Raw genomic sequence first — 9,464 nt, forward strand, 5'->3', positions numbered from 1 at the left:
GAGGAAAGAGGGGTTTACTAACTTGGATTTGCTAATGCCTCTGAGGAGGACTAAACTGATAGATTGAAGGAAGTGAACAAAATTAAACTTGTATTTCTCAACTCCAAAATTTACACACTTGGCTTGTTACAAAATGGAAGACCCTACCCCTTTATATAGTGTCTATATGAAACTTCTAGTCCACACAATTTCTATGGACTCCTAGACCACATATTTACATAAGGCTTTTAGACCACACATTTGGACAAAATATTTTCCTAGAATACTCTAGATAGATTGTATATATAAGACCACATATTCTTCTTGTCACATTACCACATTTATCACCACATATTTTACTTAAATATTTATATAGATTTTTCTAGACAGTATTTCTAGAAATGCTAGGCATTTTTGGCTTTTAATTGATTTGGGTGTATGATCAAAATACTTAAGCTCATATTATTTAGTCCAAAAATAAAGTTTACTATTCAACAAAAATAATAAAAAATTCAAATTATCATTTTATCAATCTTTGAAATAGACCTTCCATATATAAGTTTAGTTTTCCTCGGAAACAATTAATTGCACTCAAGGTTGTGAAAAAGTTGCTTCTACAGAAAGAAAAATAACCATGTCTTGCTAAATAGATGAAAACAGTATACTATAGATGGGATTATTCAACTGCGTAAGTTTTTAATGAGGCATTTCATGAGCGAATTCTACTTCAAAAGTAAAATAAAAATATAAAATCCTCGTTTTCAATTTTTACGCCACATCATCGATCCCTAACACATCTCTATCTGGCAATCAAATTCTAACACCAGCTCACTAAATTCCTATGTAAACCATCTACTAACCATTTTATTTCCGTAAAAAGATCGACATTTTTTTTTACAATTTCCAGTATCCAATTTCAATTCCTTTCTATAGTTTATAGTAAAATTCAATTGGCAGAGACTCCACTATGGGAGGTAGAGGAAGGGTCAATGCATGGATCGAAAATCCTATGCCAATCTAGTAAGAATTGTATTGAATTCCCTGTAGGCAGAATCGCTGATTTCTCAATTTTGGAAAGTATGCTGAGCATGTCAATTTCGTGCCCTGGTCTTTCTCTCCACTGTCCTTGAATACCTTGTTGCTGAGGTGGGTTAGGGGTTTTATTTGTCCCCATTCGATCCGCACACTTTTTTATGTTTATATAACAACACGTCAACATGACTATTTCATTCACAGAGTATAGCTCATTCAAATTTCGGATGGATAGCTCATTTAAATTTTTGACGGATAGCTTATTTGAATTTCAGATGGATAGCTCATTTGAATTTTAAGAAGGATAACCTATTGAAATTTAAATCTTTTTGATATAGCTAGAAGGATAGTTCTTTTGAATTTTAACTCATATGTATAAGCTACAAAGTAGAATAGTTATTGTATTGAGCTCTATATATAAAGAACGTGTATTCACAATTCAATACATAAAAAAATCACGAACCTATTATTCTCTCTCCCATGCTTCCTTATCCCAACTTCTTCTCACCATCAATACCAATCTTAATCACAGAAACTACCCCATGCGGAGAGATCATGGCCTATCCTACTTCCATGGTCAGTCCATTTTTGGTTACATTCATGGCATAGTGAAACCACCTCCGAAAGAAGTTGATTCCCCCATCACATTTCTGATGCTCTCTTCCAGATTCCAAACCTCAATATGAAACAGTGGCATGGATTCCTTCTTCATTCCCACCATAAATGCTCCCCTCACCGAAACTTTCCTCACTCAGATCATAGCCTACAACATCTCCTAAGAACTATGGCTTGCTCTCAAATGCAATATCTCCTCTTTTCCTCGCACTCGAACTGTTCAGATCTGCACTAAATTTAAATAATTAAAATTTTTAACTTTATTTAGTTTTTTATGTTAAATATTAACTTATACACAAAAAAATTATTTATTAGTAAAATATCACTTATAAGTAAAAAAATTCATATGAGAACCCATAAACTGAAAATTTTACTTAGGGACATGTATATAATCCTATTCTTTTAAAAAACTTTCTAAACTAGTGGATAATAAACTCTGAAACATAGGTTTGATAGTTTTAAAAATTGCTAAAACCACAAAAAAATTGAACTGCTCGAATTCTCTGTTGGAAGAATCGATAGATTTATAAGGAATAGAAAATTTGATGAGTGTGTCGACGCCATTGCCCTGGTTTGCCTCTCCGCCATTCTTGAATACCTTGCTGCTGCGATGGGTTATCAGTTTTGTTTGTTCCCATTTCGTACATTTTTTATGTTCAGGATTTACTATATGGTTCTGTTGATTGAGGTTTTGAAGCATGCAGGAAACGATTTTGCATGTAAATCCAAAACTTTTCCTTACTTTTTAACTACACATTTTCCTAAACAACACTGTCCAAAACATAGTTTTCCAATATAATGGTTGTCAAACAGTGGCTAAGGTTTTTGGTCTTCAGATTTTAATCAGTTAAAGACTCTTCTAAAATATAAAATTTTTTTGTTTAATTATACGAGTCTATGTTTTTTTATTTAATATGTCACTAATCAGTTGTCTTAAGATTATGCGACTGAAGACATAGATGTTGCTTGCTTAACTATTTGGTGGTAACTGGCATTGTTTGAAATATCGAATGGGAATGAATATTCTATTATGTGGCATATGATATATAAAGCACTACTCTTTGAAGTAAACTGGATATGAATGCCAATTGGATGTTTTATAAGCACCCTCGATTAAGTTAATATGGGCATTAGTTGCACCAACATTGAATACAATTAAATTGATCATTGTTCGTTTTCGATCTAGTAATCAACATATTTGGAACATAAACATCAATGGGTTTCATGATTTGGACTCAGTCAACCCATTTGTACTCGTATTTAGGGTTTGTAGACGTGGTCCGACATTTCTCTGGCTTGTAGAACTCAGCGAGGATTCTTTATAGTAGATTTACTTGGTTGACGAAATCTACACATTGTTGACAGTGAGCTATCTCAAGCCATTCAGTTATATCCTTCCCAGGTGGTAGCCTTATAGCTTCTCTCAGGTTTTCACTGCCTAAAGTTGCATCCATATGTTTTCTTAGTTGTACCATCTTAGTTTGCCATAACATTCTTTGGCTCCTTCAATTGCTAAAAAAATAAAAAAGCCTAATGCCTCTTCACAAAGAAGAGGATAGAGAAACTAGTTTCCTCCCTATTATTCAAACATAGAGAAATAATTACCACATAGGGCTAATTACCCAATCTAATTTTGTATCTGCATTCAATGTCTCGTATAAAGAAAATTACTTTTGTACTAATGGAAGTGGACCCAGGTGAAAGTAAACCCATATTTAGTGACTAAAAAGTTAAAATTAAGTAAAATTTATATTATAAGTTATTTATACCTAACAGAACAATTATGATGCACGTGCAACACATGTGATGTATTTGATTATGTAATTGAATGTCTAATTCTTGGTGAATTTATATTTATATGAGATTCTTTTTTAACTTCCGAGAATATTATTTACTTACAAGTGAAAATTTTCTTATAAGTAATTCTTTTGACTTATAATTTACTTATTAGTAATTTTTTTACCATGATTGGATTTTTCCTACAAGTTAAATTTCTACACATGCGTAAATACACGCACACAAACAACTTATTACTTATGAATCTATGTGTTTCAATTCAATTCAAAATTTCCATATTTTTCATGAAGTATTTGAATTAATAATATGGTCTAAATCTATTCATAGAGGGTATTATTTTAACCGTGTTGACTAAAGGGAGATTAGGACCAATGGCATACATACGCCTTGGCAAAAGTTAGCCCATATCTTAAAAACATGAAAGTAAGTTAAATTTTTTGATTATGAGTATACATATTTTAATTCAACTAATTTCACTCCTTACTGTTCATGAAATAGTGAATTTAATATATGGTTTGTAGCGTTACATAGACATTATTATTCCAATCCCATTGACTATAGGGGTATAACACCCCATATTATGTTATTTTGGGTGTTAATTACAAGAAACGTTGAATAGGATTAAATTGATCTTACTACAACTGGGCATTGAACCATTCTTTCAAGTACTCAACATATTTGGGAATGGAAACTTAGTGTCTTCCCCTGTGTACTCGTTTTTTGGGTTAGTAGATATTGTTTGACAGTTCTATGGTTTACAAAACACAGTAAGGGCTCCATAGAGCAGATTCATATGGTTGATATCTACAGTGTTGACAGCAAGCCATTGATTTATATATATCAGATGTGGTTGCCTTACTGCTTCTCTCAAGTTTCCACTTCCTAAGGTTGCATTTTAAGCTACTTATATTGTCTACTTTTTTTTAACAAAACATGTGCTTGCATGTACAACCCAAATGATTTATTTTTAATTTTATAACCAGTAGTATAATTGATTTTTTTATTCTAGGTGAATTTGTATTTGTTTAGTTTTTTTATACCATATGAGATTTTGTACTTATAATTAATTTTCTTTTTACTTGTAAATAAATTTTCACTAACAAATGACTTTTACCTTATAGGTAAATTTTATACCATGAGCGATTTTTTTCTTTTCATAAAAATAAATTTTTACGTATATGTTTATATATAAACTTGTTTACTTATGGGTATAGGTGTTTTAAAATGATTGGTAAAACGTTATTTTGAAATTTTGATTACTTTAAACAATCATAAGGAGTTCAAATGAGCTTACTCAAATTTTTCTAAATTAGTTGAAGTGCAATGACTGATTCCTAAGCCTTACGAACATGAATATACACTACAACAAAATGTACTTTTTACGGCGTGCATTACATGCCGTAAAAACCAATTTACGGCATGTGGCCGCATGTCGTTTAAAGCAATGCCATAAAAAGTATTTCCTTTTTACGGCGTGCAATGCATGCCATTTGTGAAACGCCGTTAAAACCTTTTACAGCGGCGAGTTTTTTAACGGCGTGCACATTCACGCCGTAAAATGTAATGTATTTTTTTGCGGTGAGCAAAATGCACGCCGTAAATTTTATTTTTTTTTAAAAAAAATTGTTTATTTATTTGATTACCAATAGTAATTACAAAACAAAATTCCATAAATATAACCAGGTTTTTCACAGATTCCATAAATATTGAGTACAGTTTAATACAATATATCAATGTAAAATTCATTTCAATACTTCTCAAAAAGTATATACCACTTCAGATAAAAAAAATCATTCTTGGTGCCTTTGAAACTTCCTCACTATGCAATTATGACTTCTTGCTATTTCTTTGTCTTCTTTCCAGCTGCATTTATGAGAGAGAAAATTTTGTATAAATGCTAACTAAAGGAAAGGTCACTGGACAGATCAAGAAAATGTAAAACGAACCTTCTGAAGGTTGGTAACAATATCCATCGCAAGCTCTGAATCTGTGGATTCTTGATAATCAATTTTAGCTCCTTGAACACCCTTTGAGACAACAGTGTTCGTGTTCTTATCAGCATAAAGAAATTCCTAGAAAATTAACATTGATCCCCTAATGATCTCTGTCAACAATGTAAGAGAAATCGCATCTATTTCCTCTCTTCTTTCCTAATATACATTCTACATGCCTTATGGACTCATAATATTAGGTGCCAAACTGAAAAGTGTACTTTTCTGGTTCCTATTTCATTTTCCTAAATAACATAATTCAGGTATGGAAATTAAGATGCATAACCCATAGTAAGTAGAAGTGAGTAGAAGGGTAAAACTGACAAGTTCAAGTACAAGTACAAGCTGATTACAGGGGAAGTTCACCACTATCTGCAATCACAACTTTGCTTTTTGTTGTTCCACTCCAGTTGCATTTGGCTTCTATCTTATACACCAAATCTATTCCGGACAGCACCTTTCTGAATACAACATGATGATCGTCCAACCTGTTGAACATTTAACTTTTGTTAGATTTTCCAGGCTAAATAGAAGCACCAGACAGAAGACCTGAAAATGGATGACTGTTTTCTCTTAACAGCAAGATCATAAATTGTCTAGTTACCAGCTGGTCGTCACAGATGAAAAATTGTGAACCATTAGTGTCCTGCCCAGCATTTGCCATAGACTTAAGCCCTGAAAATTGGACAAAAATAATAAGATGACACAAAGAATGCTTTCCCACAGTGAAACTCAGAAACCTGAAATCATGGAGTGAGATGGTATTAGGGAGGGGAGGTGCTGGGGCATATCTAGGCTGTTCTCCTACCAGGTCTGGTATGTTTGATTTTGAAATTTTCATCAGCAAACTTCTCCCCATAAATTGACAATGTCTTAGCTTTTGAATGAAATCAAAGTAGGTCACAGTCAAAGGTATTGTAGGATGTCATCAAAATTAACCCACATAATAAGTCAAACCTGATCATAATGGTATAACATTTTCAATCACAGAACAATACATTGAATATTCATAACTATAAGTCAGAATCAAGAAATTATCATGTTGGTATGGCCAACTCTCTTTACTGGGGCCTCGCCTGATTGCCCAGTAATTAGTAAGGAAAGCAGGATCTTGACGTTTCACACAATGACATGACATTGTAATTGCAACTTCTGCATAATCCATTCCCCAACTTTGAAATAACAAGATCAACTAGCTCAATATACATTTAAGAATCCTCCAATAAAATTAACATGTGACCTCTATATAGCGGCTAGTTGAGTGACATTATTTTCCAATCCCGCCCAGTTGACCAGGTCAACATATCCAGTTGCATCAATTAGTGGGACTTGGAACCTCATATCTTATCATCTCATATTTTTTGCTAAAGCTAGGCTTCATTAGGTCATATTCTATAAGTTCTTCAAGAAATCAAATAAACTGAAATAAACATCATTTTTAGATTTATGAAATAAAAATCCGAGTGAATTATAAGCTACAAACTAATTGGATTATACTATCAAATTGAATTATTTATCATTTAACTACCGACCTTCAACCAAAATGCCCATTAGCAAAGCTTCGATCCCAGTTTTTGGGTACTGAACTTCCTGGCCTCCATCTACGCAATTGCAAATAACTTTATTGCCCTCGCCAACCATCTACACACCATTGTTCAATTGTTCTCAATGTGGCAGTGCCAACATCCAAAATAAATCTTTAAAAAATACAATTCAACAACAACCCATGTTTAAATTTTTAAATAAACACAAAATTGAAAAACATACTTAGGTTTTCCCTCAAATGCATTTCTCTCCAGTTTTCTGCAAACTCAAAATTGACAACAGGAAAAATAACTCAAATGAACAATGAATAAATGTTCATAGACAACGTACGTGAATGATTTGTGTCCTGGGAGGCGAGTGAGTGGCGTCGGTGGAAGGCGGAGAGAGATGAGAGTGAGGGTTGAGGCGCCGTCGGTCGACGGTGGAAGCCGGAGAGAGACAAGAGTGATCTAAGGCGCATGTGGTCGACCGTGGAAGGTGGAGAGAGAGAGAGAGAGTGAGAACTGAAATGCCAGGGGAAATCATGGAGAGGTGAAGTCGATGGGGAAAAGATAATGGGAGAAATGATGTGTTTTTAGGGCTTTGTAATGAATTTTTTGACAATATAACATGGCGTGCTTTTTATTGCAAGCCGTAAATGCCTGTTAATACGGCGTGCAAAGGCTGCACGCCGGAAATGCTCTAATTACTTGATCTTTCACGGCATACATACATCGCATGTCGTAATTGGTCTATTTTTACGGCATGCCGTAGATGCCTAAATGCATGCCATAAAAAGCTACTTTTGTTGTAGTGATAGTGTTTTCTGTATGTAACAACATGATTTACTTTAACAAGTCAATTCAATTAACAGAAGCAATTATAGAAGCCTCCAAAAGTAGTTATGTTGTGATGCAAGTTTGCTATAATTACCATCCATTGTATATTTTCAGGTGCTTAGTACCGATCAAGAAAATGGATCTGGTATGTTTGACTTTAGCCGCTTAAATTCTTACGTGTGGTTTTTATTTATTGTGTTTGAATGGGAGCTCACGAAATGCACTTCAAAATAAAGCTGCTAATGACATTGCTTATAAGTAAAAAAATATTTATATTTATAAGTAAAGTATCACTGATATACAAAAAATTTCATAAAAGAAACCATAAACTGAAAATTTTATTAAGGGACATATATATAATTTTATTCTTCTAAAAATCTTTCAAAACTAGTGGATAATAAACTCCCAAACATAGGTTTGCCAGTTTTATAAATCGGTACTAGAACCACTCAAAATTGAACTTCTTGTAAATCCTCCTAAACGGTATATTAAAAAACGCTAATAACCGGTACGCCAAATCTCCCCAGCAGGCCCTTAGGATTTACAGTAAAATTTAAATCTAAAAATGAGTTCAACTGGCTTCCACTAAGGGTAGTAGATGGAAGCCCAAGTAATTGAAATACTTACCTCGATCTCGTAGCTGGCCTTGAATTCCCAGTTGGAAGAATCACTGGATTTTTAAGTAATAGAAAGTTTGATGAGCGTGTCGACGCTGGTGCCCCAGTATGCCTCTCTGCCATTCTTGAATACCTTGCTTCTGAGATGCGTTATGGGTTTTGTTTGTTCCCATTTCGTACATTTTTTATTTTCCGGATTTATTATATGGTTCTGTTGATTGAGGTTTTGGAGCTCGCAGGAAGCGAGGCTAGGGACAAGAAGAAGAACGGGATTGCACCTAGGCATAAACAATTGGCTGTAAAGATCGATGAAGATTTGAGCAAGCTTTTGGGAAATGTTACCATTGCAAACAATGGGGTTCTGACTAACATTAATCGGTGTTTGTCGCCAAAGATAGCCGATGGAAAAGATAAAGAGAATGGCTTTGCTTCAGAAGAGTTCTACAGTTTTTAATGTATTATTTATGGCATTTGGATGGATATTAAGCCCTTACTTGTGACCACTATTATTTGAAAACTCTTTTTTCTGCATTCTCCTCTTCAACCGCACATACACGCAATGTAATTTTTTGCATTTAAATCCAAAACTTTACCTACTTTTTAGCTACACATTCTCCTAGAAAATACTGTTCAAAACATTGGTTTTCCGAGATAATGGTTATCAAATAGTGGCTAAGGGTTTTGGTCTTCAGATTTTTATCAGTTAAAGACTCTTCTAAATATAATAGTTTTTTATTCAATTATATGAGTCTATGTTATTTATTTATTTATTTTTTGTTTGTCAATAATCAGTTGTCTTAAGAATATGCGACTAAAGACACAGATGTTACCTGCTTAACTATTTTGTGGTAACTGGCATTGTTTAAAATATCGAATGGAAATGAATATTCTATTATGTTGCATATGATATATAAAGCACTAATCTTTGGAATAAATTGGATATGAATGCCCATTGGATGTTGATACCATTTTGGGACTTCATTTCTGGTTTATACTGTTACTCACATATGGTTAATCCATGTTTTTGTCCGTGCTTGTGCTCGGTGGTGAATACTTCATTCCAAAGATGG

At 33.5% G+C, this 9,464-nt stretch overlaps 2 pseudogenes; one reads left to right on the top strand and one right to left on the bottom strand.

Annotated features, from left to right (window-relative positions):
* Positions 1-5,763: 5,763 nt before the first annotated feature.
* On the bottom strand, positions 5,764-6,301 carry LOC111390977 (annotated as a pseudogene).
* Positions 6,302-8,342: 2,041 nt separating this feature from the next.
* LOC111390979 lies at positions 8,343-8,848 on the top strand (annotated as a pseudogene).
* Positions 8,849-9,464: the final 616 nt, after the last annotated feature.

This window comes from Olea europaea, unplaced genomic scaffold (assembly GCF_002742605.1).
Source record: "Olea europaea var. sylvestris unplaced genomic scaffold, O_europaea_v1 scaffold7347, whole genome shotgun sequence".
In the NCBI taxonomy this organism is placed as follows: Eukaryota; Viridiplantae; Streptophyta; class Magnoliopsida; order Lamiales; family Oleaceae; genus Olea; species Olea europaea.